General features: G+C 41.5%; 1 protein-coding gene across 1 annotated transcript in view; it reads right to left on the bottom strand.

The window, feature by feature from the left end:
* The window catches only part of RASSF3 (Ras association domain family member 3), a 58395-nt gene that overhangs the window by 35581 nt on the left and 10103 nt on the right, over positions 1-12711 (bottom strand). The gene's annotated exons all lie outside the window — the stretch shown is intronic.

Here is a 12711-nt window from a genome sequence, read left to right as displayed (position 1 = left end):
CAAGGTGGCTTAGAAATATATGTCACAACAAATTAAAACCATCCTAAATATAAAACAATAGTAATATAAAAGAGCATCAGAAAAGCATATTAGCAAACCACAACCTTGAAACTATAATCAAAGACACTGAATAAAAATGCCTGATAAAATAAAGAATGAAGAGATGATGAACACTCCCTCAAAACTGAATGCAAATTTCAAAGAGATTCATATGCCAGAGGATGATGCGTCCTCAGAAACTGTGGCCCAGGCTTTGAAGGCCTAAGCCAAGAAACCTGAACTGAGCCTTGAAAAACATTGGAACAAAATTGACTTACTCTAGGCTTGTTGTAATGTACCCACTATATAGGCTGTGCATTGATATGCAATCTTCCTTTCCTTGCGTATTTATGTTTAACTCTTCCCTTCACGGGTGGCGCTGTGGGTTAAACCACAGAGCCTAGGACTTGATGATCAGAAGGTTGGCGGTTCGAATCCCCGCGACGGGATGAGCTCCCATTGCTCGGCCCCTGCTCCTGCTCACCTAGCAGTTTGAAAGCACATCAAAGTGCAAGTAGATAAATAGATACCGCTCCGGCAGGAAGATAAACGGCGTTTCCGTGCGCTGCTCTGGTTCTCCAGAAGCAGCTTAGTCATGCTGGCCAAATGACCCAGAAGCTGTACGCCGGCTCCCTCGGCCAATAAAGCGAGATGAGTGCCGCAACCCCAGAGTCGGTCACGACTGGACCTAATGGTCGGGGGTCCCCTTTACCTTTACCTTCCCTTCACACTGCCAAATTAGGAAAGTAGATTAGAGCAATGAATCTGAAGAAATCAATCATATGGTTCAAGATGTTTCATAGTGTGAAATGCAAACATTTATTTAGCAAGATGGACGTAAAAATACATAATTATGTAACGTTGTTTGTTTGTTTGTTTGTTTGTTTGTTTGTTTGTTTGTTGCATGATACAAAGCATCTCTAGGAGATTTATTTACACAGTTAAAAACAGCCCTCAAGTTTCACAATAATTAATTTTGTTCGTAAAAAGATCATGGCTCTAACTTAGAAATATACTGTACATATGATGGTTAAAGGAAACCTGCTCACTGACTCAAGGTACACTCATAGATGGCTTAGCTCCTAGTCATAGCAGCTGGCTACCTCAGATAAGCAATGCCCTTCCTCTGTCAGGGGAATCTATCCTAGCAACTGCTGACTCAACCCTGTCTGTTGGTTTGTCCTTGCCTAGAGATAATTCTTTCAATCATCTACGAACTGGGACCACTTTTGACCTGAGAGACAATCATCAAGTCTTCCCATAGCCTCCGACATCTGTTAGATGAAAATAGATAGCCTAATTTTATATTCGGGGGACGCGGGTGGCGCTGTGGGTAAAAGCCTCAGCGCCTAGGGCTTGCCGATCGAAAGGTCGGCGGTTTGAATCCCCGCGGCGGGGTGCGCTCCTGTCGTTCGGTCCCAGCGCCTGCCAACCTAGCAGTTCGAAAGCACCCCCGGGTGCAAGTAGATAAATAGGGACCGCTTACTAGCGGGAAGGTAAACGGCGTTTCCGTGTGCGGCTCTGGCTCACCAGAGCAGCGATGTCACGCTGGCCACATGACCCGGAAGTGTCTGCGGACAGCACTGGCCCCCGGCCTCTTGAATGAGATGGGCGCACAACCCTAGAGTCGGACACGACTGGCCCGTATGGGCAGGGGTACCTTTACCTTTTAATTTTATATTCAGCAATCTCTTTGCGTTAAGACAGATAGCAACAGTCCTGAAAAAAGGCTTCCTCTGTGATTGGCACACACAGAAAAGAATGCATGCAGCCAGAACCTCCCTTCCTATAAAATACTGGTCTCTTCTGCTGGAACCAATCTGACTTAAACACGTCACACATATTTATGTTTAGCTACATACCCTCCAACAATCCTCAGATGAAAATAGGGACATTCTATTCTACATTAGTATCATTGCTGCCCTCCCCTTTTAAAAATATTTTTTATTAAAGATTTCCTTGGTTTACAAAAGTACGCGCATTGTCTCTTTTTTCAGTCTTTTCTACAGATCAGTTACATTTGCTATGAGACATTAGTGCTGAGCACAATATAAGGATAGGGAAGAAAAGGGAGGGGTGCTGCCCCCTCTTTAAATGTATGGGATTCCTGGTGCCCAAGAATACCTAGTGCTTTGCTCTTACTCATTGGGTCACGGCGAGGAGCTTTTGCATAAAATGGCAGGTCATACATATTTTAATAAATAATAAATTCAATAAAAATAGGCACGTTCGAATGTAAAATCTTCTACATCTTCCAAAAGAGCTTGTGTTGGCAGAGCACCTTGAGAATGTGCCAAGAGTTTTTCCTCAATTGTTAGTTCTATTCCATGGCAGGAAGAATGGGATTATTTAGTGGTAAAAAATGCATCCTTCCTTAGCTTCCTTCTTTCCATAGTACAAATCCATAAACCTCTCTATAATAAATTCTATTCTAGTGAACTTTATTTGGTAGTGGGGTGAACTTAAAGGGGACTTTCCATCTCCTGCCCCACTCACTAATGGCATGTAAAATAAAATAAAAAGACTTGCAGCAATAAAAACACAACTATAATACTTTGCGGTTTAAATATAGCACCCCAAATGTGGAATCTCAGCATGCCTGCAAGCACCAAGAGAATTCCAGCCTGTTATTGCACTGCAACTGCAATTTGATTCCCAGCATCTGTCTTGAAACAAGCGACTCGACATGAAGAGGGAGCCATCAGAAAATCAGACCAGAAAGGTTTCCATGAAAGAGGGAAGCTCCATTCTTTTTCCTGTTCAAGCTTGCATGAATGTCAAATAATGTCAGCAAGACTGGCTATTACTGCCCCTGCCCCCCCCCCCCCAATTTATAAGACTGGAATGTAAAAATATGTAATTACAAATATTACAAAAGACTGAGATGTAATGTTTGGAAAAAATATCCGCATCAATCCAATGGTGTGGCCATCATCACAGATACCTGAATTGGCCCCTCCCCCCCCCCAACTGTCACCTCAGAGGCAACTGAAGGACCATCTTTTCCCAAAGAGAGTGGAGAAGAAGCAGTAACAGAGTTTTTTAAATAAACATATTGTGTTTTTCATTCTGTGGTGACTTAAAAAAAATATTGATGTTTATTGTTCTAATAATCTTAAGTAAACAACTTTTAAAATCCACCTGAAAGTGGTATATAAATACTGTGAATAAGTCAATAAACTGAACAGATAATGAATATGCTAACTGTTGGCTGGTTGGAACACATGGCTCAGATTCCTACTTTACTCCCATAAAAGGATGAGGGGCAGAGAACAAAAAGGCTGAAAAGATAGCCATCAAATGGAAAAGCAATACAAGCAAAGAGCATCTTCAAAAGAGAAAGCTTCAAGAGCCAAGTGCGGAAAAAGAATCAGATTGTAATCCTCCTTTCAAGTGCTTATTTTCAGCAGGCATGTACGTGTCTGTGTGAGAACCTCAGCAGTCAAAACAAAATACAGTGGTACCTCGGGTTAAGTACTTAATTCATTCCGGAGGTCCATTCTTAACCTGAAACTGTTCTTAACCTGAAGCACCACTTTAGCTAATGGGGCCTCCTGCTGCTGCCACGCTGCCGGAGCACGATTTCTGTTCTCATCCTGAAGCAAAGTTCTTAACCCGAGGTACTATTTCTGGGTTAGCGGAGTCTGTAACCTGAAGCGTATGTAACCTGAAGCGTATGTAACCTGAGGTACCACTGTACTCTGAAGGTGTTTCTCAGCTCACATTTGTCAACATTAAAAAATTGTCCAGTAGCACCTTGGAGACCAACTAAGTTTGTTCTGGGTACAAGCTTACATGTGCATGCACACTTCAGATACCTTTGCCAACATTGTTATCCAGTATTTTCCCCAAACTTGGTCATAGATGCACTCCATTTGAACAGCACATCTGAAGTGTGTTGAACAGCTAAGAAGAAAATGGAAATGTACTGTAAATACAGGGCAGATATGCTATACTGGGAACTGAAGCAGCTGGCTAAATACGCCTACAAGTCTTACAACGAATTTACCTTTTCTGATAAAATCAAACGTGTCAGTTTCATGCTGCAAGGGGTAACTACTTGGCAAGTGATGAAAAGAAAAAGCAGACATTTATTAAGGAGCATGGAGCTGGCACAGCAAAAAAAAAAAAAGTGGATTTACAGTACTGCCTCTCCACCTTCTTCCGTGTCAGGTGGATGTGATGGCCAGAACAAAACTGCTCAATGCTCCTCAGACACAATATGGTTGTTCTCTTAGGTGGTAATTCTGTGCATGCCTCTGGGAGGAAATACAACTGGTCACACTAGGAAATGTCACAGATCTACTACTATCTTTATAATTTTATATAGCCTCACTGTTTACATTTCGCCGTGTGTGTGTGTGTGTGTGCACGCATATAACACTTGTCAAATGGATAAATTGAGTTCTAGACCACAAATACATCCACCACAATAATCCATTCACCCTGAAGGTGCCACAAAACCCTTTGCTGCCATTGCTGCTACAGACAACTACAGTACTGTCCCATTCTGGAATATATTAACTAATAGCCACTCTCTGTGTTTCAACATGCAGCACATGTTCTAAAAAGAGGAAGGAAACTCTTAGATGTGAAGGCTTTTAATTGTTTTCAGTGCAGATGGTTTGGATCAGAGCAAATCAAATCAACAAAGCTCAGGGTCAATGCCTGTAGCTTGAGAAGCATGTTAGTTAAGCTTGTTTACATTCTTCTGGGCTATCCTTTTCAGCCATATTTTACTCCATTAATTTTGTAGAGGCTTGTCACAATCACAGCAGGTAGAACGCAAACTGTGCACTGCCAAAGCTACTTTGTTTTGAACTTCTGCTTCAGGATCTCTTCTGCTCATTACCATACAGTTGAAATAACCAGATTTAATGTCCGTGGGCCACATTCAGTTACCCTGGGACACGGGTAGTACTGTGGTCTAAACCACTGAGCCTCTTGGGCTTGCCAATCAGAAGGCTGCCGGTTCAAATCCCTGCGACGGAGTGAGCTCCCATTGCTCCGTCCCAGCTCCTGCCGACCTAGCAGTTCAAAAGCACACCAGTACAAATAGATAAATAGGTACCGCTGCAGCAGGAAGGTAAACGGCGTTTCCGTGCACTCTAGTTTCTGTCACAGTGTCCCGTTGCGCCAGAAGCGGTTTAGTCATGCTGGCCACATGACCCCGAAAGCTGTCTGTGGACAAATGCCGTCTCTCTCAGCCTGAAAGCGAGATGAGCACTGCACCCCATAGTCGCCTTTGACTGGACTTAACCGTCCAGGGATCCTTTACCTTTTACCTTACCCTGGTGCACTAGTGGAAGTCAGAACAAAAACTCGCACTAGTGTAATGGGGCTTCCCCCCTCTTTCCACCCCAATGCCTCCCCCAAATCGCTGTGGAGAACCCCCAGAACAGCAGGGAAGGAGAGGGAAGATGGTTCTATCTGTCAAGTGGAAATACTTGCATTGACAGAACAATCTGAGTGTTGGACCAGGTCCTGCGAGAGCAGGGTTCAAATCCCCACTCAGCCATAAAGCTGACTGGGTGACATTGGGCCAGTCACCATCTCTTAGACTAACCTACCTCACAGGGGTGTTGTGAGGATGAAACAGAGAGAACCATGTACACCACCTTGAGATCCTTGGAAGATAAAGGTGGAATATAAATGTAAAAATAATAAAATTAAAATGATGTTGGATTCCACCCTATCTCCTGGTATTCCACCCAATATCCAAAGTGAGCTTGGCTAGGCTAACAAAGGCTAACCTATGTTTAGAACTAGGTGTAGCTAGTCAGCTAAATGTTGTTGGTTTAGTCTAGGATTGCCACCTGACAGCCCGGCACATAATACTGAAATGTGCTCTAAACTTCCAGGGGCAGTGAAAAGTCCTAGACCAATACTGAATTTCCCGTGAAGTGGGGAGAGGACCTTTTACTGTCCCTAAAATTTAGGAGTCTGGATGGAGAACCACCTGGGAGACTTGTGCTACCTTAAGCTCCAACACAGAATAAAGTCAAGGAGGGAAGCACTTGACATTATACCTATATTTTTTATGAATAACCCCCTGAAAGGCATGTGAAAAGTGACACATCTAGTTGTCTGGAAATTCCCTTAAGCAGCTGCGTCAAATGTTTGACACGCAATATTAAGCCAAGTAAGGGTTCAACTGCCTGAAGCCCTTAACTTTGATTAAAGATCTTGCTTATAGTGGTTTCTGTTGGTTAACAGGGAAGTTGTTGCTACAAGCAGGTTTGTGTATTCACCTCCAGAGTTAATTCTACCTCTGTAATTATGACACGGGATGCTGATCCTAAAACTCTTTCAGCAGCTGCCTTACTCGAGAGCTTCTCATAATTATATCACAAACCAAAGTGCAAGAGAGAAGTCACATACAGAATAATCACGGTAATAACTGCACAAATAACAAAGGAAAGCATTGTCAATGTTGTGTATTTGATGCCTTCGACCATAGGCTTAGAGTAAGACATGCCACACCTTTTGGTTTTTTAAAATCTGGAGTCTGGACATTGGTGTTCTGCAAAACTAAGTGCTGAATCACACTGCATAACAGACAATCACAGCACCTGTGGCTCTCTGGCACACGTCCACTGTGTTTCCTCACATATATAGAGAGTTGCCTCACACATTCACACTTTATGGCACAGGAAGGGAACCTGTGTCTCGTCATATGTTGTTGGGCTACAATTCTGATCATCACCTGACTACCACCTGTGCTGGCTGGGGCTGATAGCACAGTTGGTTAGAGCATGGTGTTGATAACACCAAGGTTGCAGGTTCGATCCTTGTTTGGGATTCCTGCATTGCAGCGGGCTGGCCTTGATGATCCCTCAGGGTCCCTTCCAACTTTTATTACCGTATATATACTATACATTTAGAGCAGTACCATACCACTTTAAATATCTGTGTTTCCCCCCAAAGAATCCTGGGAACGGTGGTTTGTTAAGGAGCTGCAAATCTCCTAAAAACTATCGGCACACAATCTACAGCTTCCAGGATGCTCTGGGAGAAGCCTTAGCTGTGATATGACATTGCTTTATATATATAATGCAGTTGGGGCCAATGTTAAGAGGACCACAGCTTCCCCAGCCCTACTCTGTGTGGCTCAATGCACGTTGCTCACACAGCAAACACATCTATCATACAAACTATGAATAATCTCCAACATGGAACAGCCATACAAAGGTCCGAGAAGATTCTGTCATCGCACCACATTTAAGTTTAGTAATGCAAAGCAGTCTGCAAAAGAATAAATTTCCAAAACAAAATATGAGTAGGGCATTTTCACAAAAAGGGCAATTGGAGAAAGAGTGTCAGAGGGAGATAATTGCTGGAAGTAGCAGCTATAATGAACATGCCAGACCTAACTATAAAGAGCGGTTGCTAAAAACAGTTCCTTTCTTTTGCCAACCTTTGGGATTTGATAAACCCCAAAACGACAGCCATCTTGTGGTGGGAAACAATCACTGCCTGCAGAACCGATTTCAGGGACAATGAATCCATGTATCTGATAGCAACTGGACTGGCCCATAGTCAGACATCTTGTGGTGGGAAGTGTTGGGAACGAGAGGGCTAATAACAGACGTGTAAATCAAATGCTGAAAAACCGGAACCTAAATGCAAGTAGCAATAATGATTAGACTGCATTACTATATGAAGTACATTACACATTTTAAAGTAAATGCCTAGTCCTTGAAAAACATTTCAGTGCCATTTGCACTCACCATCCAGAAGTAAGCAGAGTTATCAATTACTGAGAAATTAAACATAATACTGCAGCATGCTTTTGCCGTATTCTCCCCCCCAGCACCTGCTAAAATCTTTTTTCTTTAGGCAAGGATACCCAGACATGTTATTTTATATGTACATTTGTTTTAAAACAGGTGCAAGGGTTAGGAAATATTTAAATATTAAAGCAGAATACTCAGGAAACAGACCTAGATTATGATAACAATTAAAAAGCATTTCTTTTAAATATCCCAGAAGCGATCAGGGGCCCCTTTAACCATTTCTCCATAGATAATCCTTGATTTAGAATTATTATTACTTGTTCGATTTAAATACAAGAATGCATGTACAGTTGTACCTCCTGCAGCCAATCAGAAGCCGCAGAACCCACGTTGGACATTCGGGTTCCAAAGAACGTTCGCAAACCAGAACACTCACTTCCGGGTTTGTGGCACTCAGGAGCCAAAATGTTCAACTCGCAAGGTGTTCGACTTCTGAGGTACGACTGTAGTATTTACTCAGCAGCAATATTCAGTGGGCTTACTCTCAGGTAAGTGGACATAGGATTGCAGATTTATCTACATACTGAACGGGACACGCGTGGCTGTAGCTGGAGAGATTTTCTATTTATTTTTGAAACGCAGTACAGTAGTTAAGATTCTAGCAAGAACTGCAGACGTGTTAAGGGAAATGCAAGTGCAACACAGAGTGGGGAATTATCAGGAAACGTTCCTTTTGCACAAGCTGCTGTAACCTAACCTATTAGACTCTTTCCATAAAATGCTGACAATGGGATGGGCAGATGCCAACAATTCTTAAGGCTTCAATGGGGCATGGAGAGCCAAGCTCAACTTTCTCCAAATCGTCCAGGCCAGCTGTCAGCAAACCCATCCTTCTGGGTATGGAGAGGAAAGCAAGATCTGCTTTCAGAATGCTGGCTGTCAACATGAGAGGAAAGCATCCATCTCCAAATTCTGGCTACAATAGATGTTTCGCTTAAGAGATGACATTTTTATTACCTATTAAAGCATTTATATCCTGCTTTTAAGTCCAGGGACCCTCATAGCGACTTACTTATTTTTAAATCATCCTAAGCTGTGGGGAAAAGTAGAAGTGTATGTCCTTTTGGTTGCAAGAAAGAAGGAATTACGGTAACCTGGGCAGGAGGGGGGGGGGGAGAAAAATAGGTTTTCAAAGAGCAACCAAATTTGAGATTGTAAAGCGAAGAAACAAAGTCGTATGAGGAGTATGTTTTGGGGTATGTTCTCAAAGCTACCAGCATGAGTTTGACCAAACAACAACAACAGTGAGGAATATCCAGACCTACTTCAGCACTATCTGTAAGAGCTCACATATTCAGAGTTGTTTCTCCAAGCAAGTCAGCCCTAATACCTCCAAAAATGTATTATGAAAGAAAAAGGCATCTTCCATATTCCCACTCTGATGAATGATCAGCACCTGTTACAGTGGGTCAAAAAAAACACAAAAAAAAAAACATTGGCAAACTTTCCCTAACGGGTTCCCAACAGCTGCTAAGCTGACAAGCACAGTATCCAAACAATGACCTCAGCACAGAGCAAAATGTTAATTTCCCACAAATCATACTTTTCAACAAGCAATATCTATCTATCTATCTATCTATCTATCATCTATCTATCTATCTATCTATCTATCTATCTATCTATCTATCATCTATCTATCTATCTATCTATCTATCTATCTATCATCTATCTATCATCTATCTATCTATCTATCTATCTATCTATCTATCTATCTATCTATCTATCTATCATCTATCTATCTATCTATCTATCTATCTATCTATCATCTATCTATCATCTATCTATCTATCTATCTATCTATCTATCTATCTATCTATCTATCTATCTATCTATCATCTATCAATCTATCATCTATATCTATCTATCTATCTATCTATCTATCTATCTATCTATCTATCTATCTATCTATCATCTATCTATCTATCTATCTGTCCTAAGGTGCTCCTGCTCATTCCATGGGTGAAAATCATCTCTCCTACAGTGGTACCTCAGGTTACATACGCTTCAGGTTACACACTCCGCTAACCCAGAAATAGTGCTTCAGGTTAAGAACTTTGCTTCAGGATAAGAATAGAAATTGGGCTCTGGCGGCACGGCAGCAGCAGAAGGCCCCATTAGCTAAAGTGGTGCTTCAGGTTAAAAACAGCTTCAGGTTAAGAACGGACCTCTGGAACGAATTAAGCACTTAACCTGAGGTACCACTGTATTTATAATACTTTAAAGTGGATAATGCAAAAACACATGAACATTTCAAATGAGTCAAAATGTGGATCCCTCGGCACATGTTCAGACTCCATCTAAAATAGTTCCTAAACACCAAAACCTTCTCAAGAAAACAGTTCTTTAGCATAGCTTCAACACATAAATCCTTGGAGATTATAAAGGCCCTCCAGGTTTTCTGCAGGCGTATTCTCCAACATGTCCTTGACACAAGAATAGTGCATCAGTTGTGGATTTATACTGGACTGGCCATACATACGTCATTCCATTCTATTAGTTGTTCCATGGTGTTTTCCCAACATTACCTGCATTATTGTGGAATGAAACCTCACTGGAACATTTTTTGTGGTATGAAAGGATTTGGGTTTCAGCAAGAAGCTTGGGGACATACACCGATTAGAGAAATGAAGCAATATTCCTACCCCATAACTTTTGCAGGCACAAACAGTACAGAAAACTGGACCGTGATACCATCATGAGCACAAATAATCAAGAATGCAAAACGAAAAGGCTCTCTGGAGGTGTCCAGAATGGAATCATCTTGCCTTTCATTGACAGCTGTTTGTTAATGAAATGCCCAGATTGTGTCCATTCTGAGTGTCCTAGAAAATGCATTTTATACAATGACGCTTGAGGTCTATCCATGATGGATGATCAGGAAGACACACCATTGTTCTTATGCTATGGTAATACCATACTGTCATCATGCCATCATTGCAGACGGTGTACAGTCACCTGAGTCCATTCTACAGAGGCATGAAAATTGCACCTGCCATGTCAAAACTTCTAACTGACTCTTCTAGGAAACCTGAGCCTTTTTTCAGCAGGGGATGAGCGTGGGTGCCTTTGAAATGTATATTCATGTGAAAGGAGGACTTTAGAAGGGTGGGTTTTGCAAAGGAAGAAGCAGCTGAAGGGGAGAACTATGCAATAAGCTATTTTAAGATGCACCAGGAAAGCTTGTAATAGCCAGATACATTGTCTATACATACATAGACCATGTACAGAATATTAATATTATACATCTAAGGCCAAAAAAAGATGGATATCTTCATGGAACATATCATTGGTATTCTTCAGTTTCAATTACTCAGTGACACTACATATTTTAGCTGCAGTTTCATGCTCAATGATACATAATAAGAATGCATGACAAAAGTGTAAGAAGCTTTTCTTTTTAAAAAAATGCATTAGTAATTCCTTAGTGGCCAGTGTGGCACGTTTTAAGAAGACATTATTATTTGGTAAGTTAATAAGAAAGGCCTTCCATTTGTATGGCACAATTCACCCTAATTATTTGACAGCATTCCAGCTCCACCCAAAGCCATGCCCATAAGTTTATTCCCAGCTGTTAATGGCTCTATTGAGTGCATACAAGCCAGAGCAGGGACAGAAGAGAGAGACGGCTTTCACCCGCCACAGAACAAGGCCAAACCACATGAAATGTAGCATTTGTGCATTGTGCACAGCTCACACCCTTTAGCATTTTCATGCGGGGGAAACCCCACACGTATTATAAATAAAACCTTTGAATGATGGTAGTGGGAAATTCGGAATGTAAATACAAGCTGAATTTATAATGAATTTAGCCAGCATAGCTTTAGGACTGTGCCACGCTTGTCTGGGGACCAATCATAGTTCATGAAATATTAAAAGTTCATCTGAACATTTTAGCACATTGATATGCTTGGGTCTGCATGACAAGAAATAAAAACAACACATACCCCAGCATAATTTTGGGGCACCTAATGCTGCTCTAGTGACTGAAGGGAAGCAACTATGGCTTTTATGAGTAGCCTGGTTGGGAGATCGTTACAAGATCTGCAATATTATATTTTTAATATATTAGAAAGTTGGCCCAGGTTGGATACAAAATGAAAAAACTGCACAAAGATGAATGGCTCTTAACTTGAGATGATGTTGCAGTTGAGACAAGATCAGTTTAAAAGTTTTTTTAAAAGGATAACATACCTCTTGATTTGGGGAAATACAACTAATTGTGGTTACATAGAGGTTAAATATTTTGAATTTGATATTTGAAAGTGTCTTGTGATAGTTGCAAAAAACAAAAACAAACAAAACACTGACGAATTGTCCTTTGTAGTTAGATACAACTAGCAGAGTGTGAAAAATCACAAATGCACCTCTGCCCCTCTGCGCAGGAAAATCAAACATGACTGGTAAGTTTCTAGCTTTCTCTTTATCAGCTGGGTCAACTTTTCTCTGTTCTCTGGGAAACAGGTTGACTTCTATCTGTGTTATATTTACCTTAAATGTTTTCTTTAAGGTAAAGGGTAAAGGTAAACTCTGAACGTGTCCAGAGGAGGGCAACCAAAATGGTCAAAGGCCTGGAAACGATGCCTTATGAGGAACGGATAAGGGAGCTGGGCATGTTTAGCCTGGAGAAGAGGAGGTTAAGGGGTGATATGATAGCCATGTTCAAATACATAAAAGGATGTAGAAAGGTTGTTTTCTGCTGCTCCAGAGAAGCGGACACGGAGCAATGGATCCAAACTACAAGAAAGAAGATTCCACCTAAACATTAGGAAGAACTTCCTGACAGTAAGAGCTGTTCGACAGTGGAATTTGCTGCCAAGGAGTGTGGTGGAGTCTCCTTCTTTGGAGGTCTTTAAGCAGAGGCTTGACAACCATATGT

This window comes from Podarcis muralis, chromosome 10 (assembly GCF_964188315.1).
Source record: "Podarcis muralis chromosome 10, rPodMur119.hap1.1, whole genome shotgun sequence".
NCBI lineage: Eukaryota > Metazoa > Chordata > Lepidosauria > Squamata > Lacertidae > Podarcis > Podarcis muralis.
Note: the sequence above shows the minus strand (reverse complement) of the source record. Positions and strands in the feature narration are given on the sequence as shown.